Source organism: Numida meleagris, chromosome 7 (genome assembly GCF_002078875.1).
Source record: "Numida meleagris isolate 19003 breed g44 Domestic line chromosome 7, NumMel1.0, whole genome shotgun sequence".
Taxonomy (NCBI): domain Eukaryota; kingdom Metazoa; phylum Chordata; class Aves; order Galliformes; family Numididae; genus Numida; species Numida meleagris.
Window position 1 is genome coordinate 1,845,067 of NC_034415.1, and position 27,884 is coordinate 1,872,950.

General features: G+C 40.8%; 2 long non-coding RNA genes across 13 annotated transcripts in view; one reads left to right on the top strand and one right to left on the bottom strand.

Annotated features, from left to right (window-relative positions):
* Positions 12,341–27,884, bottom strand: part of LOC110402498 — a 267,102-nt gene continuing 251,558 nt past the window's right edge. For 7 of the 10 annotated variants that reach the window (XR_002441136.1, XR_002441137.1, XR_002441133.1 and 4 more), the window contains 2 exons: positions 22,126–27,207; positions 17,405–20,031 (listed from right to left, as the gene is read on the bottom strand). This is a non-coding gene — a long non-coding RNA (uncharacterized LOC110402498). Of the gene's footprint in view, positions 12,459–14,076; positions 15,359–17,404; positions 20,032–22,125; positions 27,208–27,884 lie in introns of those variants that run through there. The other 3 variants (XR_002441131.1, XR_002441134.1, XR_002441135.1) reach the window with 3 other exon arrangements.
* LOC110402501 lies at positions 12,473–26,942 on the top strand. 3 transcript variants are annotated; one of them, XR_002441142.1, is made up of 4 exons: positions 12,473–12,936; positions 15,357–16,933; positions 17,280–17,407; positions 26,824–26,942. It is a non-coding gene; the product is annotated as an uncharacterized LOC110402501 (long non-coding RNA). The 3 variants fall into 3 exon arrangements; XR_002441143.1 differs by having other exon boundaries at positions 15,357–15,463; positions 16,777–17,407; XR_002441141.1 differs by having other exon boundaries at positions 15,357–17,407.

Genomic DNA, 27,884 nt, shown 5'->3' on the forward strand with positions numbered 1-27,884 from the left:
TTTCTGGTCTTTCTCCAAGTCATTTTCTTATTCTCAAAAGAGAAGCACACAGGCATTGTAACCCTAATGCGGAGGCAAAGCAAGTAAATTAACTGGTGGGATTTGTGTTTGAGGAGTCTCTAAATTCAAGGTGAGTTGCTAGGGTTCTGTGAAGGTTTGCCTTACCGCATACTCTACAAAGCACTCGCACTGAAGCCCAACTATTTTCTAATGTATGGAAGCCAATATGCATATTAAGGAGAAGTGCTGTATGATGAGTCAAGAAAATTTGGCAAATTTTTTTTCATGATAGTGACAGAGGAAATGCTTCTTTTAGAAAAATCTGTCAAATAAATTGAGCAGAAAACTTGCATGAAGGGTCTTAATAGTGCTCTCTGGTTAGGTGAAGTAAATGATTGTCAGCTGTTTTTGGTAGCTGGGATAGTTTGGATTCTTAGTTCAACTGACCAAAGATGTGGCCTTTTCATAGATATTTCCATGGTGATCAACTGCTGGTCAGCTCTGGGTCCGGGACGGTAAACTGTCTACCCCTGCGGTCTGACCCAGCACCATTATTCTTTTGGACCTTCGTTCCCACGAAAAGACTGAAGGTAAACCTTGGATGGGTTCAGAATCAGATTGTGTGTTTTGTTCATTTCAGTAATCATTGTTAATACGAAGTTTAAAATGGAGCAAAAAAAAAAAAGTAAGGATTCTTAGGAAAATGGAGCATTTTTGCCTGCTGCTGTCTGGGGTCCGGATAGATCTCTTGGGTTTGTCTGTCTTCAATCACACTAAGTGCACAGAGATTTTGGATGGTGTTGAAGAAATACTATTTTGAGAACCATTTCTACTAATTTGTATTTAAAACTTCCTCAAGCATTTAGATTTACAATATATATGTAACTTTTAGAGCAACGTAGGCCAGCAATTCTTAAATTTAAAAGTCTGGGGCAGGAAGAGCTGCCTGTTTCTACGGAGAGGGGAGACTTTGTTTTCCTCTGAAATTTAGGTATTGGTGGAGTCTTTCTTCAGCAGAAGTAAGGAGGAGCATATTTTGATCTAATTTAATTTGATTTGTCAAATTTCTGAATCTCTTGGATTAAAACTGCAAAAATCCCACTATTTCATGAGATGAGCTGAAAATAATATGATATAGTTTAACATGGTAACATTTCTTTGTGGTCCCAAATGTTATGTCAAGGCTTTCTGTCAGTAATTCAGCTCTAATCTAAAATATCCTGGCAAATAAGATAGAGTACTTCAAAGGATAAATGATCAATGCAGGTATATTTTAAAAAATATCAGTCCCTCTGTTTACTCCATTGAACAGTGAAAGAAACCTGAGGATAAAAAATAGAACAGTGCAAGGTTTTAAGCTTGGAAGGAAAAATGATTAACATTTAGAACAGATGGACTTCTAGCTTGGAATACGTCTTAATTATTGTATAGCTTTTTTTCTAATGTTGTAAGCCGACTAACTACAGATGAAAAGTGCTAAAAGAAATCAAATCTCTTTAATGGCAAAAAAAAGCTTTATGCAAGTATTGTATAATAAGTGTAGTGTGTAATAACGAAATGGGCTGTGCCAAGGTAATGCGCTGCAAAACAGAGCTAGAGGTAAAAATATACAACTAATTATTTCTTAAATCTCATTTAAGATACACAAAAGGTTCAATACCTTGAAAAAACATGACAAATTTGCCCTGAGGTGAAATGCTGAAATAATGGGAAAAGTATTTACTGTCAGATGACAGTAAAATCCTTGCATTTCATGAAAGAAGATTCCATGATTTTTTTTTATAGTTTGTTACGTGTTTGCTTACATTATTCAACTACGGGTTACGTATTCTACTTCATCATGTTTAGAAGGTGCATTCTTCAGTTATCCATAAAGGAAGGAGTGATAGCTCATACCAGTGATTTTTAAGAGACGTTTTTGGTTTTGGAGTGATAAAAGTTATGTTCTGACATGGTGGTGCCTTTGCACAGCTGGGGAAACAGAAATTTATTCTGATTTCCAAGCACCTCGACTAATGTCTCTATCCAAATTCACTTGTTTCTCCAGGGATCGTTCACACTGTTGGTGATACACAACTTTACATTGCTCTAGGCAGCCAGTCAACTTTCCTAAACTTAGCAGTTATGAACCAAGATTTCCATGTGGCCAAGAGTAAAAATGATATCTCACCTATCTCAGAAAGTTTTGAAACTGGGAGAGCTATGGGGCCACCTCAGCAGTGAGGGATAATACGTGGTTTCCTAGGGCACCATTTAACAAGACTTAGAGAGACACAGCATCTGAGGTAAGCTTCAGTCTACATGTGTTTGCATTTACCAAAGTGATACTCATACCGATGATGAGAAAATGCAGATGGTGATGTAGGTAACTGCGTGTTGTGATACTTCAGTGTATTCCAGGAGAGGCAATATAATATCACGATTAGACTGTATCTACTACACCTATTGGATCTGACTCAACCTTGCCTCGGTAGTTAGTAAAAACCTCTAAAAACCCAAAATTGACCTGATGCTGCCGTTAACTATGAAAGTAATATCAATCCAGTTCCCTCACCAGCCACAGAGCAAATAATCCCAGCATAGGATTCTTTCTCCAATTGAGAATAATGAGTGTATTTATGAAATATGGGAACTGAATGTACCAGGGAGTACAGCTGAGCCTCCTCCTTCCCCCTCATTATTCCAGATAAGAATGGTGACTTTTCAAGTTCACGGTATTGCTTTCTTTCTCTTGCTCTAACACTTCACTACCTTTTAGGATGGCAGACGATCTGACTTCGTAATATATACTGGTGTGGCTATGATGCTAAGATAGGATTTTTGTTTCTTCATCCTTTTGTTAAGGGAGGCTGAATGGACTTATAAAGATGGATAGGTGAAGTGAAGTAGAATATTACTGAATAATCTTCAGCCTTGAATGAGGAAAATGAGATACAGGGTGCTCAATGTTTCATTGACATCCCTGTTCGGAGACATAAAAGCATTCAAAACTCACAGTAAGAAAGAAAGTTAAGGGGCCCCGTAACAATCCGCGCTCCGTTTAGGAGAGTAGCCCTGATGGCCATAAGGATGTCGGGGATCCAACTCACCTATCCCTGTGAGACTGCAGTGGAGAGGCTATGCCTGATGTGTGCAGGAGCGGCTAGGTGCATTTTGTGAGTTCTCAGAGCCAAAGGTGGCACTGACTTAGAAGTTCCGTGTAAAATAAGTAAAACACAACTCTGTGTTTCTTAATTTCTGTAGTAATTTAATGATTATGTTTCTAAAAGAAAGTACGCATCTTTATTTTCATAATTAACAGGAAATACATGTTATACATTAAATGTGACACAAGAGAGATGAATTATGCAGTAACCTCAGTGTGTGCTGATCAGCACAAAGCCCAAGGCACATTCAGCAGAGTTTCTATGAAGATCTGTAATGAGTTTCAAGTACATCATTTCCTGATGGAGGGTAAGAAAACATCCATCAATGCTAATTTTCCCACAGTTTTTAGCTTTTTATGAATACTTTACAGCGTATAAAAAAAGATGAATTTCTCAAGTGCAACTTGAGAAAACTCACTTAGTAATTAGAGAGCATTCCTAGCCAAAACTAATGAGATCTGAACCTTAAACATGGGGTTGGTTCAGAGTTGATTTTGAAGAATTTAGAGGTGTTCAGGTCAAGAGTGTTCTGAAGAGCTTTCAGAGATAAATGCTAAAATGGTTTGAATGGAGGGTACCTCAGTGTCTGAAATGCATCTGTTGTTGGACCATAAGCACACATAATAAATGCATCAAAGCAGAGCGTAAGGTATGCAGCCATTCTCGGTGTGTGTGGGGTAATTATACAAGGACGAAATCGGTATTTCTTCTGCCAGTTATGCCATCTTTCTTCCTCCCACACCTCCGTTGCAGCAACAAGGTTAACTGCTGTACTCTTTGCTCTTATTGGAAGCACTGTGCTGTCTCCTTATGTCTCGTTGTTACATTAAATGAAAGCTCTCTTAGGTTCCCACCGTGATTTAATGATAGCTTTTTAATGATAGATGATATTTTGTTAGAATAGAATTTAAAATGAATGTTCATGTTTTTTAACACTGATTTCTTTTCAACCTCTTTCACTTCAACCATGTGGTTTTTCTTTATAACACAGAGTAGACTTTGATGAATTACAGCATCAAAAGTCATGACCTCTTGAAGGCAGGGGACTGAACAATAAACAAAGTTCATAAAAAATGAAAATATCTCTTAGTAATTGTAGTCCCTTGAATTCTGCAAGAGCATCTCTACTTTTCAGATTTGTTTCAGTTCCAAAGCAGAGCTTGTTTCAGTCATGTTTGTGTTTTTGTTAGTATTTACATACGTTTATGGAAATAGCCTTTTGTTCACAAAAGAATTTGAAGGAAAGACTGTGCTATGTATGAGTCTAGGTATGACCAACAATACAGCAGAAACATTAAATTATTCTCTTCCAAACATTTCAGCTATTCAGCCAAGACAGAAACAAGTCCATGGGTCTTGATGACCAAGTTACAAACAATAAGTAATCACTCTGGATTACTTTGATTTCTACAAAGAAATAATGTCTGTTTTTTTTGCACTATCTATCCAGGGATCACTGGATAGCAGTGATGGGATCTCTCATGATATGGTGTTAGGAACAAAAGCTAGTTTAGTTTTGATTCAAGAAGGTAAAAGTAAGTCATTCCACTCTGGTTATAATGGAGAACTATTCTGCAGTACAATAGGCAAACAATACTGAATACGATTCACTTCTTTTTCAAGCAGACAAAAACTTGCGTAGTCTAACATCACGTGCATTGCCCTGTTCAGTAGTTAGTGTGTTGAGCGTTCATACCAGATCTTAAATTGTGCTGGAAGGCTCAAGAGTATATCAACATTGGCAGCATAAAAATGTCTTCTCTTTGATCATTCAGGCTTTCCATCACCCTAGGTGGTCCTAACTAATAAGGAACTGTGATCCTCTTTACTATTTGATTCCAGTAGCCGTGCAACAGACTACATGTAATTAGTGCTGGCCATTATTGTTTTAGTCAAATGCTAAAACGCTTAGCTACAGATTCATGATCTTGTCTGTAAATCAGTTGTTTTTAACTGCATATTTATAAATCATGTCACTCTATGCATGGGAGCCAATATTTCTTTCTCTCTTAAGCATTTAAAAATGTGATATCTTTTTCTTTGGGATATTGTTAACCTTAAGGCGAAAAAGTGTGCAAGTGTTTTAAAGTACGCAGTGTATGTTACTGAGTAGGGCCGTGCTCTGAAGTTCCGTGCAAATATATACTATGAGCAAAATTAATCTTCAGTTTTCTCCAGATTTCTAAATGAAGTTCTCGGTATATGAATCTGGTTTACAGTGTAAGGCCCAGGCAGTCAGTGCTCAATCCCGTGTCTCTGCTTCAGCAGCTCTGTCCCTAGTCTGCCCTGTTGTGGCTGCTGGGCACGAACATCCCTGCTCGCTTTGTTGTATTGAGAACTCTGAAAAATACGTCTGGAGAAAGGAATTAGCATCCCTAGAATTGAAGAGCTGCTTCTGGTAACACTGTTTCCAATCTATTCTGTTACAGATTTAATATGCTAAAGTGTATGTTCTTGAAATCTCTGAACGAAGGTGCCCGCGTACAGGACATCAGGAGTTAAGGTGAAGTTAAGGCTGTAGAATCATAGTCACGCTCCCTGTGGAACAGGGAGGGATGTATGTTTTGTTTGGATGCTAGGGTTTAATGATAAAGGGAGAGAGGCTGATGGCAAAAGCCATTAGCATGATGATAATTACTAAATTTTTGAAAGAGTTTCAAGCAGCTGCAACCGGGTAGATACTCTACTTAGTTCTTTTCTATGTTTAAAAAAAATATGAATTTGAGACTAGTGAGAATGAGGAAGTTGGCAAGTGGAAAGCAAGGAAATGACCGATGGGTACAAGCCTGATCTCTGTAGAAAGCTCAGGCCTCCTCCTGCATAGGTTACAGGTTGATTTCATTTGCTGACCACAATTTTGGAACATGTGTGTTTTTTGTGATGTGTTCATGGTGAGGTAAATGTTTCGGCTACGTAAGTTGCAGAAAGCTGTTGGATGCATAAATAATTCCCATCTTTAAGGTTTATGGTAGTAACCTCCTCTTCTCAAATCTTGTGTAGGCAGCAGCACGTGTTGCGGTTTCCTCAGTCCATGCTGTGTAATGCTTGGTGATTTAGAGGCGCTGGATGGTCATCGGTTCCTGCTGTAGCGTGTAGAGCACCTATGGCTGACTTTACCCTTACTCTCAGTCTATCGGGATACTTCATTAGGCTGGATTACCCAGCGGTAGGTCTTCCTGGTCCTCTGAATGTCTCACACAGGGTGCCAGCAATCTGAATCTTTAGGCACTAGTTTCCAGCGCTAGTCAGCTGAAAAAAAATTAAACCATCATAGTTTCATTGCTGTACAGTCCCTTAAATCCACATAATCCTCAGAGTTTGGGTTAAAAGCCCCTGGTAGTTAACGATAATGGAGCATACAAATTTAAGACTTTGATTTCCTTCCGTTTTGATACATATAGATGTAGAGTTTAAACATTTGTAAAGGAAATAGACTTAATAGAAGTGTCTGCCCTAAGAGAGGAATGACACAATAGATTTGCTGTAAACTGCCTGGAATCACTTAAAACCAATGAATTAAAAATCATGTAGTCAGTGAGGGCTATAATTTACACTACAGAGGTGATAAGGCCTTTTGTGTTCATATTTACAAAGAAAGTATTAAACTACAGTGATTTTTGATTTTTTTTTCTTCCCACCAGGGAGAAATGTGAAACTCAATTTTACCCCCGATTGGTAAGGTGCTAATTTGTCTGACAAGTTGCTGGAATCTCAGCATGTTTGAGGTATCCTTGATGTATCAACACCTTCATGCTGAATGAGGGATGCCTTTAATGTGTAAATGTTTAGTGCGTATCCTATATCTCATTAGCCAAGAACCATACAAACCACACAGAAGCAAGAAGGGTCAGAAGCAAGGTCCAGTCAAAGAAATCATCTTTTATGTTCTAATTAAATGAGCAAACATTTGGAATACATCTAATTTGCAAATAGTTCATCAAAAAATGTACTTGATGTTCACTGACTAGCTTGCGTCCTAAAGGCCTGACAAGTCTAATATCCAGTGGTGCATCCTGAATCAGTGCCATGTTGCAGTGTTGATGTTTCACTTATCTTGCTGTGTGCAATATTTAAATATTTATTACAAATAGTAGAAGGGAATAATTGAATAAAAAAACATAAACAGATACTTTTCCAAATTATTTCTGTTCTTAATCTAACCCTTGTTAAATTACATGTAACTTAGACATATAGCGTAGACATTTAGTTTCTTTGGCTCTTGTGAAAATGCAAACATTCCTTAAGAATAAGAAATAATTTCCTAGGGAATTACCATCCCCATTTGAATGAAAGGCGGAATCTCAAGTTTCATTTCAAAAGTATAACAACGTCAAGAAAAGCCGAGTCACTGAAAAGCAGATACTTTAAGGAAAACCTGGTAGAGGTGTATGTGTCTGCATTAAGCTGTGGCTCATGTGCATAGCAGAGGGCTGCTAGAGAGAGGGAGAGACCTCTGCTAGATGTCCTCCAATAGACTTTTCTTTCTGTGAGTTGAGAAACATGACAGCTCTGAATGAGGAACTGTAAAGGACCAATGAAAAACACTGTCTGACTTTCTGGGGTTTGCTTGGCTGGAGGACATGGCTGTCCACTCTCAGCTGCTTATCTCTGCCACTGTCTTTCCACTGTCTTTGAGCTCATTGCAGTAGAACGTCTGTGGGAAATGAGTGATCTTATTTGTTTTGCAGAGATTGCATTAAACATAATTATGAAAGGAGACTTAAAACAGTGAAATGTAGAGAAAGACCTTCTGAAAGTTATCTTAAATATTCCCAGCTTATGGAATTTTTTTTAAAAAAATCCCCGTGTGACAATCTTGACTACATGTAACTCAAGGGAGGAGACATATTTTCAATACCGTGATTGAAAAATGGGTCTTGTTTGTAGTGTTGGTGAGATGCATAAAAATTATCTGCATCTACTTCCTTGTTATGCAAGTTTGGAAAGAGTATTTAAATAAATCCCCATGATGTGTTTATGAAATTTTGCAAATTCCTTCTTCTAGCCAAACATGTTATTTTTCTTCTTTGTTTTGAATTTTCAGAACAGCTCCCTCGGCCCTGCACCGGAGCTGGAACGAATTGTTGGGCACCTGCCCCTGTAAGGAGGGCTATTTAGGTTTGGGAGATAAGGACAGAGTCTATCCCAGGTGGCCTCATCCCAGCTCCGTGGGCTGCAGCTGCCCCCATTGCCTTCCCTTTGCCACTGCCTACCAGCAGTCAAATAGTGCTGAATAGTGCTGCCCCACAGCCTCAGCCGTTTCCTGGGCACTGCCATCTGCTGTCACTGTTGTTCTTCCCAGGAGCAGCCTGAACAGGGTTGGTAGGCTTCTTACTTGCCCCGTTACCCATCCCCCCTGGCTCTGGTTCTGGTGGTGCCTCTCATTTTCTCTTTAGACCAGAGCGTAAATTGAGCTTGTTCCCATGGGGAGAAGCATGGGCTGCAGGTCCATTTGGAGCTCTGGAGGGAGCCACTTGTCTTGTGTGGCCCTTGCTCACATAGCCCTCTTCTCTGCAGGCCGTGGGAGCAGCCCAATGTGCTGCAGACTGCTGGCTGCCTGAAAGAGGTTAGAGAAATTCTTTTCATTACTATTTAACCATATGACGCAAAATCAAGTGCCATTTGTCAGTCAGTTGAAGTAGTGTCTTCATCCTGTCTATTGGTTAATTTCCTTCTTTCTGCTTTTCTTTTCCAGAGCTTGATCCCTCTGAACTTCTGAAACTTGATGACTTGGAATCGACAGTCTATAGAACAATAAGGTCAACAGTGAAGATTTGGATTTTTTTTTCTATGCTGGGCCAGTGAGGTGAGTCTGACTTGAGCTGACTGCCCTAGAAAAGAACTGAGTGCAAGGAAAGAGATTAAAGATACCTGAAGATATGTTGAGCTGTTAATACAGCATTCACTTCGTGTATCTAGAAGGGGCAAGTTTGGCTGCATAACTTTCAGTAGGTATGACTGACAAATGTCTTTTTCTTGTTAAATGTTAAATGGGTGATGGGACCCTTTGACTGGAGATTGGTTTTCTAAGCCCCACAGTCTACACTGCAACCTTGCAGAATGATCAGGAGCCTCTACTAACACAGTCGTAAGATGGGTATTTCCTATGAAGGTGAAACAACGGTCCGCTAAATTAATTAATTGATTATGTTTTTTACTGGTAAGATTATACTTATTTGTCCCAGGTAGCTAGAATTGTGATAGGATTACATGCTTTGATATGAAATGCAAGCTTGGATCCAGTTCTAAGAGGAGCTAAACCTGGATCTCACCCTAAAGCCAGCACTAGCAGCTCTGGGCGGTATGGGTAACTTCCATGCGGGGCGGGCACGTTACCTAGTTACTTGTAGCACAGAAACTGGCATCACACCTACCTATCAGCGCTGGCTCATGCAGCCATATTTAATCTGGCTTTTCTGAATGCAAGGGGACCTCACTGTAGCTTGATGACACCCAAATTCATGTTGCACTCAAAAAGAAAAAAAAAAAAAATTTGTAAGGACTGGTGTATGCATGACCCGAAGGGGTGCTGCTGAGATATTTAGAAGCGATACAGACAGCTACATCCACATCAGTGTGTGTCTGTTATTCTCCATCTAAATAACAGGGAGGATATCTGTGACATTTAAAAAAAAAAAAAAAAAAAGATGAATTTGCCCAATATGTGTGCAGGGATATGGGATAACAGCACTGCATGTGTGGAATAGCAGGGAGTGCCTGGGGTCAGCGAGTGAGTGGCAGAGCTGTGTGGGGATGGTTGTATGGGGCCGCTCACAGCACTGCCCCAGCCCATGGGTTGGACGGGCAGGGTGAGCTATTCTTAGTCAAGAACTTCGTGCAGAACCCAGCCCTTAGGAACAAAGTGAAGAACAAAATTGCTTTTTGACTAAAAGATTGAAGCTTCTTATGTGGCTTGAGGATGGCATCTGATGAACAACTTGTCCCAGAAGTTATCACTGAAGTGATTACTGAGGGTTGTGGCACGAATTCCAAATTCACAAGACAAATTGCAAACAAACCAGCCACAGCGGCTGGGTGACCTGTCCTGTGTCTGTCTGGCTGATGAAAACTCTGGGTTTGTTAACTGTGCAAATATTCATGATCACAAAGTTGCTGTAGGCTTCACATAAATTAACTGTGTTGGTTTCAAATTCATGCTCCTAATACTAAATCTTTTTACTGTTAAATACTTCTGGTACATTAGTGTCTGAAGCTCAAATCAGAAAAGCTGCAAGAATTAACCAGCCTTAACAAGGTTCTGTTTCTTCCTGAAATTAAATCAGCTGGCATCAATTTGAAAAAAATCTGCTGTAATGAGTTTTTCATATTGAGAGTGACCAAAGCAGATCATAGGAAGGAGTGCAACAAATCAGAGAAACAAAGAAAAGGTTGGAAAGACAGGCAAGGTAGGTGAACGTATTTTTCATGGACATTTGGACTCTCTTGCTGTATTAATTTACTTTATGTCACACAGTTTTATGTCACGGTAGCAGTGCCCTTCACTGGAGCAAAATTCTATCTCTGACCTAATACAAAAAGGACAAGCATTTACAGATCTTTCTTCAGTTTGACTGTCTGTACTGAAATGAGAGGCAGAAAAACTTGAATATGCTTACAGATCTTGTGATTGTTCTGTTCAAACAGAGTTCTTCAAATCCATGGGTAGTTTTGATTAGGTTACTGCTTATAGATAGTTTGTACATGCTTCATGGACCAAAGTAAATATTCATTTCAGATCTCAATCCAATCATCAGGTGCCTACAAATAATTTATTACTGTGGATTGGAAGAGATTTGCAGGGGAGCTTGTGCAGAATTGTGAAATCAGACCTAGATCCTAGGAATTGCTCGCTGACTACAAGTGAATGGAAGGAAAAATGCTGCTGTTCTCCTCTGGCCCTTTTTTAGTTTTGGGATTCCAGTAGGCAGTGCTAAATGCGAACCCCCTCAATGCTGACCCCTCCTACATTCCCATATGCAGCTGCACATTCTAAATGCTGTGTAAAAGCATCACACAGTACAGTGTGATCAGCAAGCATTTATACAATAGGTGAGCCACAGTGACTGTTCGGGCTTGAACTAGATGTTATAGTTTATGCAAGTTCAGGCATGAAAAGCCATATTTTGAGATGAACAGAGGTAGGAAAAGATAAACCATACCTTGGTTTCTGTGAAGCATTTTTCCCTAAAGACCCAAATGTTGATGCCTGAACAAGGCCAAAAAATGTATTGTCCTTACCTTTAATTAAGGGTGTTTGCTTGCACAGTGTTAGGATCGTCTGTAGTTGAGACAAAACTGACACTTCTCCCGGGTCTACGCGACACTTCTGTGCTGCTGGGACAGTCTAGCAATGCTTCTCCTTGTTTCTGAGCACAAGACAGTGAACCATCCCAAGGTGAAAGTTCATCCAGCTTCAGTGTGTTGCTGAGCTTGCTGCCGATGCAGGGAGCTGGCTGGGCTCTGTCGCTGCTCCAGCCAGTTCGCACGGCAGTTCCCTGGCAGCCTGCTGGGCTGCAGTGGGACATTGGTGTGGTGTGGTGAGGCTGTGCCAGCGAGCTGCTGGCAGCGTGAGCATCGCTGCAGAGCAAGGAGCTGCTCCTGGTTATGTCTCCTCAGCTCCTTGCTCTGCCCGGATAACAGGCACTACTAGGATATAAAACTGCTCTCCTCTAACTCCTTTTCCTGCTGTGTAAGGACGTGCATATATTTAACATGTATGTTCACAAACTGTCAATGTAGTACTATTTTCTCTTTTCCAACATTAATTAAAGCTTCATTTCATTTAGTGTACTGTAATTAATTGACTCAGCAGCACAGTCAGGGATACACCCCTGGGTGCTTCAGCTTTTTCCACAGAAGTTCCCAGGGTGTCGAGGGTCACTTTCAAGGCTTGTATCTATCTCAGGCATTTGGAGGTCAAGCCCAAGTGGTCTTTGGAACTGTTTCATACTTTGAAATCGCGTGCCTCCAAAGCTGCTATCTCCTGTTTTGGACACAGTATCCCGAATGTGGAGATAACAGATGCTGCCCTTGGGTGGAAGACCTTCGTTCTACTGGATGGTGGTCTTGGACATAGCCTTCCTACCAAGGAAATCACAATCAACCAAAAAAACCCCAACCCCCATCCCAAATTGTATAAGGAGTCCTGGCAACTCAAGCAGAGCCAAACTGATGTTCAACAGAACTTAACTGTTTTAATTTTATTCAAACTGAATCTTCATCTGTGTTGACTCTTCTCCAATCTACTTCACAATGACAGGCACAATCCAAATCCCATTCAAATGAAAGAAAGAGGAAGCCAGAGATGGACTCCTAGCAAACAAACAAAAACAGTTTGACATTTTTACTTCAAAAGCACGGCAGTAGTTTACCAGCAAGGACTGAACTCATTAATGCTGCCCTATTCGTGCTGCTACCCATTAGAGATTTCAGTGTTGCTGTTAAAAAACATTTTTAAGAGCCAACTGTTCCACTGCTTTGAAATCTCTCTGCCCAGGAGTGAATCTTTGCATTCATTTTCAAAACAGTTTTTTCGTGTGGAAGCTATGCAAGTAAGTTGGTGCACGTTCATTAGTCTCCAAAGACAAATGAAAAATGAAGGGCTTCCTTATTTGAGACCGCTTTACTTTTCTGCTCACCACCTCCTTTCCCATTTCTTTTTCTTATTTGTCCTCCAGCAGCAGCTGCTGCAGCCGTGCGATGGTGTTGAAGCGGGATGTTGGGTGAAATGCAGACATCGTGTGGAGCCGTGAGAGTGCCAGCACGGCACAGCACGTGGGAACATGCTCAGGTGAGCCCAGCAGCCGCAGCGCCTCTGACGTGCAGCTCAGCCAGGTGTCACGGCCACTGTGCACACAGTTACCTGTGTGAACAGATAGGAGCAAGAACCGGCACGGGCGCAATGCTGGCGGCACGGTTAGCGTCGCTGCCTGATAGAGCATCCTGCTTGAACAAATACAAGTACACCCATCTAAACAGAAGTTTCCAATCCCAAGCATTTCTGTAGCTTTCAAATATTTTGTTTTACAGTTGTGATATTTACGCTGAGCTAGACTACAAAAACATTGAAAAAAACTTTTTTTTTGGGGGGGGGGTTAAAATGTAAGATAAATATGCAGGTGTGGATATGGATGCTATATGAGCCCATAGCAGCAGACCTGAGGAACTCCCACCTCTGAACGTGGTCGTATGAAACACTTTTTGGTAAGTAGCCATACACGTGGCTTGGAAAGTCTCAAGGCAAAAGAATCTAGGATTTTTCAGGACGGCTGTGTGATTGCAGGTAGTATTTTTCAAGTAAAGATAACCATCAGATCACGAATATTGAGCACATGCATAATACAGAACACATGTGATAGCAGTATACCTAGGCAGCGGCTGAGGGAAGCCGGGGGCCATCCCCCGCACTGCGGGCACGGCATGTCCCAGGCAGCGCCTGGCCCGCCACCTAGCGGGGTGCGCCTGCGGGCTGCCCGTGCGACGTGAGGCACGCGCGTGAGCAATGCCAGGGGGATTTAGGGGCCACTTTTTGGCAGAAAAAAAATGCTGCTATAAGTTGACCGTCTCTTTTGAGCTGTCAGTTCGTTTTCCCCTTAATATCTCAGGTTGATGCAAAACTCGGCTTTCCGCCTAATCCTTTGTTTGGAGTGTCTCAATTAACTGCGAAATTAGAGGAACACAATTACGTCCTGTCTTAACCATCCTCCACCCCTCTCCGATCCCTCTCTTCCCCCAAAAGAAAAAGGAAAAAAAAGCCACCACTAACAGCCCCCACCAAGCAGCCAAACCCCAAACCTAACACCCCTTCCTCCTCCCAATGATTCCATATTCAATTTAGCTGTATTTCCTGTATACGTTTGTTAGGTTATTAAGAGGCCATGGTAATGTAATGCCACGTAACAAGACAAAATGCTTTAAATCCCTTTTATTACTCACTTGTCTCGTACCGACTTGGTAAAGATACTGAAAGTGGGAGAGAGGGAGCATGCATTTCTAAAGACAGGTTTTGTAACTTAAAAATGATAGCAGCTGCTAAAATACAGAGCTGTTCTATGGAGAAACAGGTACAATAACAAACTGCGCTGTGGTTCAATTGTTAAACTGCTGCTGTCAGTCAATGTAATTCCTACCAGCTAACAATAAAAATGTTTTGACATGCAATCTTGTACACACTTCAATAATAGTTACCTAACCGGAGTTTTCAGCCACTGAAATATTTCTTTTCCCCCTAGCTTAGAACCATGAAAATTTCGATGTGCTACAAGTCCTGCCTTAAAGGGCACCCTGTCAATGACAGAGCCACCAGAACAACTCTGTAAATTGCATGGTACAGAAGAGCCGTGTACAATACAACTGTTATATTTCATAATAAAAACCAGCTTATCATCAGGGACAGAGGGCTTTAGTGTCTAACAGAAAATACCATCATGTAATGGGAAATGGAGGCTCTCCCAGCTAAGCTCCATTCGGGCTCCAGCTGGAGCAGAGGCAGAGCAGTGCTCACGCTCTGGGTGACCGCAGACCAGACGTTGCTCAGCTCATGCTTATCCCTGCGGGCACTCGCAGCACCCGGCACGAGCAGAGGCTGATGCAGTGAGCATGGCCATCACTCCATCCCAGATCAGGAAGGCAAGGGAAAGCACAGCTTCCCTCACGGTTCCCCACCGCACTCCTTCCTCCAGTCACACAGCGATGTGGTTTCATCTCCCAGTGGAAGAGATCTGTGAATGATTTGGAGGTTCAGAGTTCAGGGGTGGTTTGGAAAAACACCCGGCGGGCTGCAATGCCCATGGGGGAGCGGTCTTGTTAGATATGTTGTCTCTGGGTATTTCTGGCATTTCACCTCCTGACTGAAGTCAGGAAAACTCAAAGAAAAAAATACGGAAAACTACATCCAGACACTTCCAAAATTGGAAACTAGTTTCCTAATGTTTTGCCAAAAGCACAAGTTAGGTCTTGTTTTAGCCACCCAATCCTCCTCAGACTAGAAAATATTCAGTACGGTTTCCTTTCAAACATCAGATAAGCAGCATAAAAAGCCACCCAAGAATCAAAGACACGACTAATTCCCATTCATTAGAAGTGTGCAACATAAATAACCGCTTGTTTCACTGCTCATTAATTACATGGGATACTTTCAGCTCTGTCACATGCATCCAGGTCTGCTTCCATGCTGCCTCCTTGGAATACATCCATATTGTCTTTCTGCAGGTCTGTACCAGTGAGAAGAAACAGGAAAGGATGTGAGTTGTGGGCGTCCCACTGCCTCTGCCTTGCTGGTTCCTGGGGATGTAGGAGGAGGAGGAGGGCTCCAGCGGGTAAGATGTAGCCATCCATTTTGCTACTGCTATAACATCTTGTGTCTGAGGTACCACTCCCAGGTGGCTTTCCTAAGCCCTCAAATTTCAAACACTGCCGGGGAGTTCTGTAATTCACTTCACAGTAAATGTAAACACTGCTTAATGGATGGCTTTAATGCTGCCTTTCTGTTTCCGTGATTTTTCGTTGGTCACTGCTGCAGTGCTGGAGCTTGCCCAGGGTCTGCACACAGGCTGCCATGCAGCCAAGGGCTTCAGAATCCATGCCGTTTCACTTCAAGCTGATTATGGTTTTTGTCTGAAATATTGTTGTATTATTTTTAAATTCAGTACTGAGCTACCCAAACTAGCACTTACCTTGTAAATGCATTGGTTTTGAAGAGAAACTTTCTCAAGCAGAAGGAATTTGTGTATAGAAGGGAAAAAAAAAATCTTCAGTGATTAGGGCACTCGTGTATGGGAGGCCTACAGTCAGCAAAGAGCTGTTATTTATGAACTCGTCACTAAACCTGCGAGGGAATTGAGCAGAGCAAGGATTTGAACCAGACTAGTTTCCCAATCATTGGTTCATGGTCTCAGTGTATACTGTTAGTGCCAATTCATTTCGGAGGGCTCGCTAAATATTCATGAAGTTTGGGATAAAACCCCCATAAGACAGCAGTTACAGGAGCTCGATGAGGTGTAGGCTGCTTATGTTCAAGCCCTTGATTCAAGCTGATCAGAGAAAAGCCTCATGTTGGAGTACCATCTCCCACACAGCGAGCTTATGTGCAATGTTGCTCTCCGTTCAGCATGATGTAGAAAAAAACCCCAACAGTCAAACTTCCTTTTCTTGCTACTCCAATTCTGCCTACCCCAATGTACTAGAAATGAATAAAATTAAAATTGGGACATACATTTATATTCCCATTTTCCCTCCTAGATCTCTTCACTGGATAAGCCTGCTTTCAAATTTGCCACAGTGCATTTCTTCAAGATTGCCCTGAAAGGAGTAATTTTATTTACCTTCAAAATTAAAGTTGGAGGGAATGGAAGCTGCCCTAATATTAACTGTATGAACAGAAAGTGTTGCTTTGAGGTCAAGGGGAAGTGCTGGACCTCAGTGCTCAAAATATCACCAAATTGTGTCATGAAAACAGATGCGCTTTGCCGCTGCTTTCCACGTGTGGGGAATTTTCTCAAGATTTTTAAATCAGTTTTCTCTGACCACAAAGGCTTTTTTTCCCATTCGTTTACTTTCCACCTTTCAGAAAAGACCATAGTTTTTTGTTGGCGTTTTTTTTCTTCATTGTTTTCTTCTGGTTTTCTGGCAGCCTCGCACGGGCCCAGCGCTGGGAGCAGGAGCTCAGCATTGCCCACCACAGCCTCCTTCCTACAGCACAGCCATGGCTGGTGCGATGTGCTCAGGGAAGTCAGGAGTACAAGGGTCACAAGGAACGTCTGTGGGAAGCTTAGTTTTTATCGATAATTGTAAGTTCCTCTGTTCTGGGCTTATGCTCGATCTTAGTGTTATTCTAATGAAAACTGTAAACACATAAACTTCCTTAGCTAGGAAATCAAAAGATAATGGCCAAGGCGCTGTGCCCTGCCAGCTCTGGGAGCTACCTGAGGCGGTACCACTGCCCAGCAGCCCCTGGAGCTAACCTGACACTGCAGGAACCTGCTGCTCTGCTGGGCCTTGATCCACGGAGCAGGCTCTCCACATAAACCATGTGGGGAACTATACCTGTGCAAGTAGGAAGAAAAGTAAAACATATGTTACCAGGTTCTAGAAAAGATCTGAATAACCAACAAAGTTTTCTGTACTTTATCCGAGCACTGAACAACTGCGCTGCACCATCAGAGTAATGTGAGAAGTTGTACACATAGAGAGGTGACTGCATCAACTGCAGCGGGGTGCAGCTTTCACCCCAGGCTCCTGAAAGTCAAGGATGCTTCTCAGAGGTGAGTTTTTGGATGGCGGAGAGCGATCGTAAAATATAGAGCTAGGCATTTCCTTTTCCTCCGGTACGATGGGGTTTTGTAGGCTGGTTGTAGCAGTTTTGTAGGTTGGCTTCACTGGTGTTATCAGGGCTGGCACATTGTTCTGAAAATGACTGTTCACACTTGCACTTTTACTCTGCTAATTAGGTGGTATTCATGGCCAGCAACTTGAACTAGGCCGTGTTAGAAGTGTGATGTGTTAGTGCTGGGCCAGAGGACAAGGGATATCGGTGCCTGAACCATAGCTGTAATGCCGTATGTGGCCTTGGTTACATCGCTGAAGCTCTGTGGGGTGCAATTCTGTAGAAAATGGAAATAAGTGGTATTTGCCTATTTACACTACAGCAGGCTGTTAGCTCCACTGGATAGTCTACATGAAGAATGGAAGTGCTCAGAAAGCTCTGCTAGCTAGTTGGGATTTGGACTCGCATGTGTTTAGCTCCGCTAACTAAATTCCAGTGTAATAATTGCAATGGATTCATTGTCTGGTTCTTCTTTTATTTTGAATGTGATTGGAAAGGACGTTCTAATCTGTGCACCAAGCTTGGCAGCAGCACAGTCAGGAAAGGAACTGGAATTTAGGGCTTCTGTCAGTCTGGGCTGGAAATAATTGTGCAAGAGATTGTGAGATTTTGCTGTCTTCAAATGAGAAATGTACCTTAGCTTCAGTTTATCCTTGAGCCTAACTTCAAATCTTAGCTTTACATACTACGATTCTGACTTTTCCTAATAAAAAAAATCCAGGTGAAATGACTAGATATTGGAAGGAAACACGTAATTTGCAGAAAAATGCCTTGGTGGTAGTGAAACGAGAGTGCCTGACAGGCTGCCTCGTGATGTTCATTCTTGCTCAGCTACAGTGAAGGCAGATTAAGCATAAATTACTCAGTGAGCAAATGCCTTGTTTTCTCTGTAACTCCACGTCTTTTGGGCATCCTGCCCTGTCCCCACCCCTTGCACTTGTCTGCATGTCTTAATGGCAGTATTCATGCAGCTGGTAATTTATGTGTCTGAAAGAGAAGATTTACACAGAGCCTTCCCTTCAGTTATTCAGAAAATTTGAGATACAATACGTGATTTGTTAGGTCCCAAACTCAAAAATCACAAATATCTTAAGGGCTGGGCTCGAGTGAGAGAAATTTTAAATGCAATAACTTGAGCTGGAAGCTAGTTCTGAGGTCCTCACTTTACACATAGTTACAAAAGTTTGTCTTCAAAATAAATACAATGCCTATTGTAACATAAGCACACAGTAATTTGGCTTTGGCTGAAGCTGTTCGATGTGCTGCTGCTGTGGAAGACAGACGGGGCCGATCCAGTTACGCAGACCTACTTGATTCAGTTGGTGTCTTGTGTCATAAACACGAATTGTTAATTTCATATTACTCATAACAGGCGCACTGTGAATGTTTGCAGCGTTTATAGGATATCAGTTACAAATGTGATTATACCAGCCATTCCTCAGGACTGACACCAGTTTCAAATTAGAAGCTGACAGGCCTCACCTGCTCCTGAGTTCACCGACAGGTCACCTTCTTGTCATTTTGGCTGTCCCCCCCTCAAAATGACATCTGTGTTCATAAAGGGACAGTGAGGGACTCTAAGTTGTTAGAATTGTTGAAGAATAAGAATAAGGTGTCATCTACTCCAATAACGTAGTACTCAACTTTGGCCTTTCCGATGGCGTGATGCTTGTAGCACCTGACAATGTTTCCAGATACAAGAATAGCCGGATCGGAGGGGCAGCAGTTGTTCCCCTCTTCTAGGCGCGGATGCTAGGCATTCAGCTCAGTGCTAGCCACAGAGTATAGACAATCTCAGAGTCTTCAGCAAAGAGTTTCAAAATACCTATACTTTTTATATAAGAGAATAGGACATAAGCTTAAATTGAAACATTCGGAGGATGTTATTAAACATTCAGATTTTTTATCAACCTGTGAAAGGCAAAAGGTAAATACTGTTCAACAAACAACTGGATAAAGTACATTTAAAGCCTTTTCAATTTGTTGGACATTCGCAAGAACCTGTTTGCATACTGTGGATGTAGAAGCAAACTGTAATTTTATGTGGAATTGTCCTAGCACTTAAAAACCCATTTCTTTCTTTCTATTAGAAGATTTTTCACATTAAGTCGATTAGTCTAATGCGGTTGAGATAGAGCAGTCCAATTCCTCTGCCCAGACACCTCGGAAAACTCAGGAAAAGAGAATCCGTCTTCCAACGCAAACTTCATAATTAGCTTATTTCTGTCACTGAACACGTGGAAATGTCAGGTGCAAACAACCTCAGACTTTCCCGGATAGAGATTTGGGCTCCTCTGCATTTCAAGTTTACTGAATGATGGCACAAATCAACACATGCATGCCTCAAAAGGAACAGCTGTAATCTGTCTTCTTAATGCTTGGATTTTACAGGAAGCTAGGCACATGCATACGTATAAGCCCATTGAAGTTGCCTGGCCCATTGCTGCTGTGTATAGAGAGGAAGGTCTGTGGGTGAGCTCCCAGCTGTGGGACATGAAGGCTTTTCTCCTTGCAGCTCCAAGGGCTGGACAGACCTATACTCACCTTGAGCTCACTTGTGTGCTGGTGGGAAAAGAGCAAAGACATGTTCCTGAGAGGGTGGGAAAGGATAAACAAGATGTTGAATTGCACTTTGCCAAATGAAGGACTCAAAGCAGCCAAGGAAAATCTTTTTTCTTTTACCCTCCCTAAATTAGACCTTTATTTTTGTCTTAGACGCTGTGGCTAGCAGAGCTGTGAGGACATTCACAGTTATCATAGTTGCCATCATTCTCTGAAATCTGTCCTTGATTTTATTTTCTGCTTCAGGAAATATTATAGTATTGTTATTCTATCTATATTAAATGAACCTAAGGCCTGACTCTTCATGGTGTAAACAAGCATGACTTCAGGAAAGCAGTGCTGAATCATGCCGTCTGATTCTTAATATAAAAAGGAACATGTTACTAGAGAGTAAACAGAAGCAAACATCTGTTACGCAAACATGTTAACAACCCAGATACCCCCCTCCAGCATTTAGTAGGGGAAAAAAAAAATACCTGCGGTAGATTTACAGAAGCGACCACTTTTTTTTTTTTAATGATTAGGATATTGATCATTTTTAATCTTCTTCTCAGAACAACTGGGAGATCTATTATAGCTTGAGCCAGCCATGAAAAGCAGGTCCGTTCTTTAACCTGCCCCAATTCACTTGGACATATTTTATATCTCCAGGGATTCAGCCACAAAGTCCATTAGAGCATCAGATGCAGTGAGGTCAAATCAATTGTCCATACTGCAGACAAGGTAACCATCATTTACTGTAATTCTCCCCCGTCATGGTAGAGGAGAGGAAAGGTTAAAAGCTGTATTACCATGAGGCAGTCTCATCTATCTTTCAGTATATTGGTAATACCTAAACATTGCTTAAAGAACTGAATGCACAATCTTAAATCTGTGTTAAAATGGATTTAAAGGTTAAATTGGCAAATTGCAAAATTTGCTAGTGATGACTTCTTCAGGGAAAAGCAGAAAAAATAAAATTTTAAAAACAAAAAGCTTGAAATATATTGTCACGTCTGACACAACCGATCTGAAGCTATACTGAACATTCATCTCACAGTGACCTGAATGACTGCTATTTATCCTTCCCTATACATAGATATATTTACCTATGAAGTAATTTGCTGTCATCTCTTTAAGGTGGAGATGCTACGACAGTCCAAAAACAAAAGAGGAAGTAAATTCAGGATGTATATTTTTGCACTGTAAATCAAGTCCTTATGTGTTTGCACTCCAGGATGGGCAATAATAATTGACTGAAGCAATCACTGCTGTGGGAAAACAAACGTCCTGGCAGTGTCGCATCTGAAGGTCAAGCCTGATGACACAGTAAGCACCTGAACTCTCACTGACTCCCAGGGAGGCAGCCGCTGAGCACCTCCCGGAGCTCGTCTGGCAGGGACAGATTTACACAGCCGCCAGGGCGGGGGGTGAGGATGCTTTTTCGCTCCCACCTCCCTCTGTTGGGTCTGCAAAATCGTTTATTTCCATTACAACGCCATATTCTCTCTGGCTCCTCTGCTCGGTATGTCAGTTGCATGAAACCAGAGAGAAAATGTGCTTCTGTGCTGCCAGGGACCGTGCATCCCTCCTCCTTCAAACAATTGTGCTGGCCCCGATTCACTTCACGCAAGCTGATGCATTGTTTGCATGTAGGAGAACTGTGCCCACCCCGCACACGTGTGAAAGCTGTGGCACCTGGACGTTGTTGGACACTGCTGAAGCAGGAAGCGTTAAACCCAGCTTTATTCACTTGACTTGCTTATTTGCCTTTTCTAGGTTAATCTTTTCTCTTTCCCTGGATTTCTTTAATCCTGGGATCTTTTCATTGAGAAAGTGATCGAATGAAGAGCCATTCAGATTTTCCATATTATAGAAATCTTTTCACAGCTGTCAAGATCAGTCATTTTGTCCTTCTGTTTCAGAAGCTAAGTTCTGAGCAAACATACGCATTCATTTAAAATAGAGGCAAAGGAATAAGGAACAGAAAATAGTTACTGTTAGTCCAGTACAAGTGTGTATTTCTGAGGCTGACATATATTCTGACAGAAGTGTGCTTTAGATTAGGTTCACTTAGCTGCTTTTCCTCTTCTGTTCCCTCTCTTCATGACTTACCTTAATACGGACTCTCTGGGCATCTTTTCCTCAGTCTGTGTTGCCCACCTCTGAATTCATCCCTGTGAATGTCTATTTGCATGTCCTTCACTAATCCTCACAGCAGTGCAGACTGGCATTGTGCTATAAAATAAAAGTAGCATACAATTATAAATCTATACCAAGCAACACTATACAAAGTTAAGTACTGGAACAGCATTTTTTAAATTTAATTTTGATATTAAAATTACAAAATAAGTAAGGAGAACGTAAAGCTGAGAAAGAAGATCATCCCAGAATTTAGAAGGCAGCAAAAGGTTAAAACTATACTTTACTTCATAATGGCACAAAACTAGGACTGTGTGCAGTTTGCACGGTCTGTTGCTCTCCTTGTTCTGGAGCAGCTCTCGGATCACTTGCAGCTTAGTAGTACCCTCACTGCTGGTACATAGTCTGCAATGCTAATTTGGAGAATGGTCCACTGGGTTATTTAGCTGAAGCTCGAGTCTCTAAAGAGATCAAACTTTGCTGTTCTCTGGCTTCAGTGGATATCACAGCCCTGAATGGAGTACCACTGAACATAACAGAAAGCCTCTGGATCTGGAAAAATGCTTACTGACATCAATGAGAGGAAGAGAGCTTCAACTCCAGTGGTTAACACTTCATTCTGGTCCTTTTCTCAACAGATAGAAACATCGGCTCTGTAATGCCTACTAATTTTTTTAAGATCAGTAAGACAAAACTGAATTGTCCAATGAATGTATGTTTACTATGTGCTGTGTTAGCACTGCAAGTCACATCAGACTTCTGAAAAAATGACTATTTGATTTTACAGTAATTCCAGTCTGTGCAGCAAACAAATGTATTTTTAAGGAAATCTGTTTAACCGGGAAAATCACTAAGGAATTCCTCAGGAGTTATATATAGCTCTTAGTTGACAGACTTCTTTAAAGAACTCCTTTTTCTATGTCTACAGTAATTAAAACAAAAGTTGTCCTTTGAGTATTTGTTGCTGGCAAGATGTATTTAGTTTAATTTTCTCCAAATGCTAAAGAAAGAGCTTGCTGCAGTTACGGGGAAGTAGTTAGGTCTTCTGAACACGAATAGATTTGAACAGATTCAAATACTTTGAATTTGCCTTAAGGAAATATATTCAAGTATACATCTCTGGTTTTCCTGATCACTCTGAGGGAGTGCAGGATTTGCCCGCTCCTTGCATCTGCGGTCACTGTCCTGGAAGCTGAGTTAATGGCATGTTAGCTGTGGCATTACAAACAACACCAGTGTGTGGCTTTGGGGATAAAATTCCCCTCTAAGTAACCAAAGAAGGCAGTCCTGATTTCAGAAAATGGTGACATTAAACAGAACTGCTCTGAATATGTGCATGAAACAAGCAGAAGTGCATTTGTGAGCAAGTCTTACCCGGCGTGCAGCTTGGGTCATGTCGCAGCACAACTAATTCATGTTAAAGATGAAATGCAAATGCTCTAGTAGGAGGTTACCAGGGGCATCTTTACTTTAGAAAAGTAACATACTCTTAAATGTTGAAATATGTTTTAATGAATGACTTTGTACATCCATATCAAAATGTTTCCTGCAGTGCTATAGGCCACCAGAGAAGACTTCAATATGAAAAAAGGTGTTGATGTTTGTGACCAAATGAATAACTGCTAGCTTAGAAGGAACGCACAAACACAAACTAAATCTAAATGCTTAATTAGATATTTTTGTATTTGCTTTGGGATTCTTGGGCTGAAATTTACTCATATTTCTGTTATTATTTGAAAGTTCTTAGAGGGCTGAGAGAAAGCATATCAACCAGTGACTGATGGCTCTTGCTTTATACCCGTGTATCTACCTTGCTTATGAGTTTGTTAACTTCCTTAGATGCTGGTTAAAAGATCTGTGTATATTTGACCAAGGCAGAAAAATGGTGAGAAAATGAAACATAAACTGAAAGTTCTTCTGTTTTGTTACATATTCAGTTGAAACAAATACGTCAGATTAATTGTAAGTCAGAAAAGTAGTAGAAAGTAGTAGAAACATTTCTATGAATTAGAAGAAAAAAAGTAAATTTCACTTTGCCTTCCTTGTCCTCACTTCCAGCCATGAATTCAGAATTAATACACTCTGATGCTGAATAGAAATCTGAAAGAGAAACTGGCTTTAATCAAAAGCAAAGTGATTTATTTTCATTACTAAAGTTGAGGAAAATGCAAGCTATGTGACAGGGAAAAGTTACATTATTGGAATAAGAAACATTTTTGAACTTAAAAAAAAAATAGTAAAACATAGGAAAAGAGAAATTGGATAGTTTTTTTAATGCAGTTTTTAACTGCGTTAGATAGCCCTTTCAGCACAGCGCAGGATATAACGTGCATCTTAATTGCGATCTTAAAATCTGCTAAAGTTTCCTCATAGTCAGGACTTTGCTACATTACCTCATTTTTACCCATAGAAGCCAAACTGCTAGATTTTTGGAGACTGTTAGCAATACATTTTTCCCTATGGCAATTAGTTCATTACTAATCTTGACCATGTCTTCAATGAAGTCATGAAAAACTCTCAATATTAAAAAGCACCTTATGAATCATTTACTATAAACTGAAGGAATATTAAGCATTTGTAAATATGACCTTCCTTTGCAGGATTTGTCTCTCTTTTCATTTTTCTTCCTGAATCTGTCCTCCTGTTATCTATCTTTGAATTTCCATGAAAGAAACCAAAGAAATGGAAACTCAGCTTCGTAGTGATATTAGTCATTTTACTCATAGATATTCTATAGCTTGTCCTTTTTTCCACTTCCTTTTACCTGGTCCTTTCATAACTCAGACAGTCAGACAGCCTCTTTGTTTGGAGCCAATGTAATTTATACAGTAGTTGATTATTTAAATGGCAAGAATCCAAAATCTTAAGCTTTTTAAAAATGTAAATCTATCTGTACCTCGTTAACAAAAGTTCCTGATAGACTACAGCAGAAATTCTCTTTTTTTTTTTTTTGGAAAACCATTCATTTTATTCATGAGATTCAGATGTTGCTTTCCAAGAATACTGTGGAATTGTGTTTTTTATCCATTGTTTTTGTGTCCACTGGACTCAGCCTAAACCTTCTCAGTGGTAATATGTAGGATAATGCCAGTGGTGAGATATCATGACAACTGACCACTCTGGCAAGATGAACGGTGTAATAGGAGGTTTCATAATACAGGAATTCCAGGATACAGTAGACTTATTTTAATGCTTAGACAGGAACTTCTAAGTATGTATTATAAAAAAAAAAAAAAAAAATGGTTAGAAGGGGGAGTTGTATCTTAGGGCCAAACGTTTGTTAATGAATAAAAGCGTTGCTACTTCACAATTCCATTCTGAATGTATGAAAATAAAAACTCATCAATTTCATGTTATCCGACCTGTGAGAAAGAACAATGGAACCAGCTTGGCTCCATTTGGGAATAGCTGAGGCTACTGGTAAACAGTTTGTGTGTTAATTTGTGGCTAAAGCTATTCTGGTGAAGATTGTAACAGTGTTAATGAATGAGTGGAGTCATAACTGGAGGAGCTATTAGATCTTGCTTACTCCCTGCATAAATTTTGACCCTAAAAAAGAATAGACTCATACTGATGGTAATTATGGGACACGTTTATCTTATTATATTTTTTGTAAAACCCCACTGGTATCTACTCCTTTATGTTGGATTTAGGATAAAGATATCTGAAAAGTCTGGGGTAAAGCAATTGCTGGTGGTGTATTCATATGCATGCTCTGCTCTGTTTAGTACCTTTCTGCCAACAAGATGTGAATTATGCAGGTGGGCTTGAGGAGCTCCTGTTGAGAATACCAGATGTTATTGACATACTAGGCGCTTATTTTGGAAGGAACAGGGTTTTTTTTAAAGACGTTTTGCCATTTGAGTGGCAAATGATGTTACTATATGCCATTTCATCATCCTTATCGGCTGAGGCATATGCTTTTTCAGGTGTGTTGATGTGTGTCCACTCCAGTTCTTGCTTTTGTGAGCAAAGCAGGACTTGACTGCTCTCACAGAAATTCCTTGATGACATCTAATGTGCTCTGCTCTGTAGCATTGCAGAGTTCTGCGTGCATACTTCTAGTTAGTGTACATCTTCAGATTTGGTTGAGAGGTATTGAGATATTTCGGTAAGCCATGAAATAGAGTGCTAAGTATGCTTTCTTTTTCAGTACTCTCCTCACTTGATCGTATCGGCTTCTAAAATGATTCACTTTAGAGCAGTATGACAGAGCTTTGAGGTAAAAGATATTTCTTTCCAAAGAGAGAGACACAGTCATGAAGAACATACTGACAGAAGATTGGTCTACCTTCCTTCCTCATTTGCTTTTTTTGTCTTAAATACTTGCTTTATTGCAGGACATCTCGTAAGCCAGAATCTTATGTAGCTTGATTACTTTTGGGGTGAAATTTAGATAGACTGTCTAAAAATGCTTACTGGTCTCTACGGATTTGAGCTGAATTCATTTAATATAAACTGCAATATAAAAAGCCTTCTCCGCAGTTAATTAGCCTCCAGGTTATTGCAGGCCCAAAGGAAGTGTATATGAGTTGTCACTGCTACTTGCAAAGATCAGCAGTATTGAATTCTTACGTTACACAAAAGTAGAGGGCAAGTGCTTATCTGGCTACTGTAAATCCATTGTTTTTAGGCTCTAATTTTATTTCTAATTTTCCTTGTCTTTTACAGATGGTGCTAACATGATGAACTTTGCTGAAATCAGATATGTTCCACTGCAATAGGAGCAGTTGAAATGACAGCAGCAGTAAACCCCAAGGCTCCTCCAGAATCATACTACTGTAGCTAGGGGCAAGATTTGTTTCTGTTACATTATAAATCTAAAAGAAATAGGGCTTACTCAGACTCCTTTGGGACAGGGCTGACCTAAGCTTATTAATTATTCCTGTTTTGTAAGGAGACAACATCAGCTTTACTTTGCTGGATAATCCTGCTTTCTCTGAAAACATTTCCAATACCCAGTTAGCAGTGGCAGGAACTCTTCAGTGGTTAGAGAAGTGCCAGAAGGTTAAATCATCTGACTTTGATGGTTTATCCTTAGTGTACAGTAACAACCTAAAAAAAAAAATCAGCAAAGTGGGTATATTTATTACTGGACAAAGCACAGCTGACAAGTTAAAGAATACATAAATGTCTTAAGCTGAGACCAAAGTCCTTCATTTATAATGGAGATTACGGTAAGAAACAAATGAAGTTGTCTAAAGGAAAATGATGTCTCTTGAGCCATTTTTTAGGTTTGGCCACAAGTTAATAACGTGACCAGCACTTAACAACAAAATGCAGGGTTGTATTATCTTATAGTAAATTCCAGTTGTGTGCAATCCAAACAGGTCAATTACCAGCAATTCTCTGAAGATCTCCTGAAACCTCAGAAGACTTAGAGATGCCAAGAAAATGTCTAGATGCACAGGAAAAGAAACAGGGTACAAACCAATTTGCAGAAATGGAACTGAACGCTTAGAGGGGAGAAGGCAGGCTGCTACATATTCATGTCATAAAATATTTATGGAGACACAGTGATGTAATGCAAGGCAGGGAGGGAGGAAGGCAGGGAGGAAGGCAGGAAGGCAGGGAGGAAGGCAGGGAGGCAGGAAGGCAGGGAGGCAGGGAGGCAGGCAGGGAGGCAGGCAGGAAGGCAGGAAGGCAGGGAGGAAGGCAGGAAGGCAGGAAGGCAGGAAGGCAGGAAGGCAGGGAGGCAGGAAGGCAGGGAGGCAGGGAGGCAGGAAGGCAGG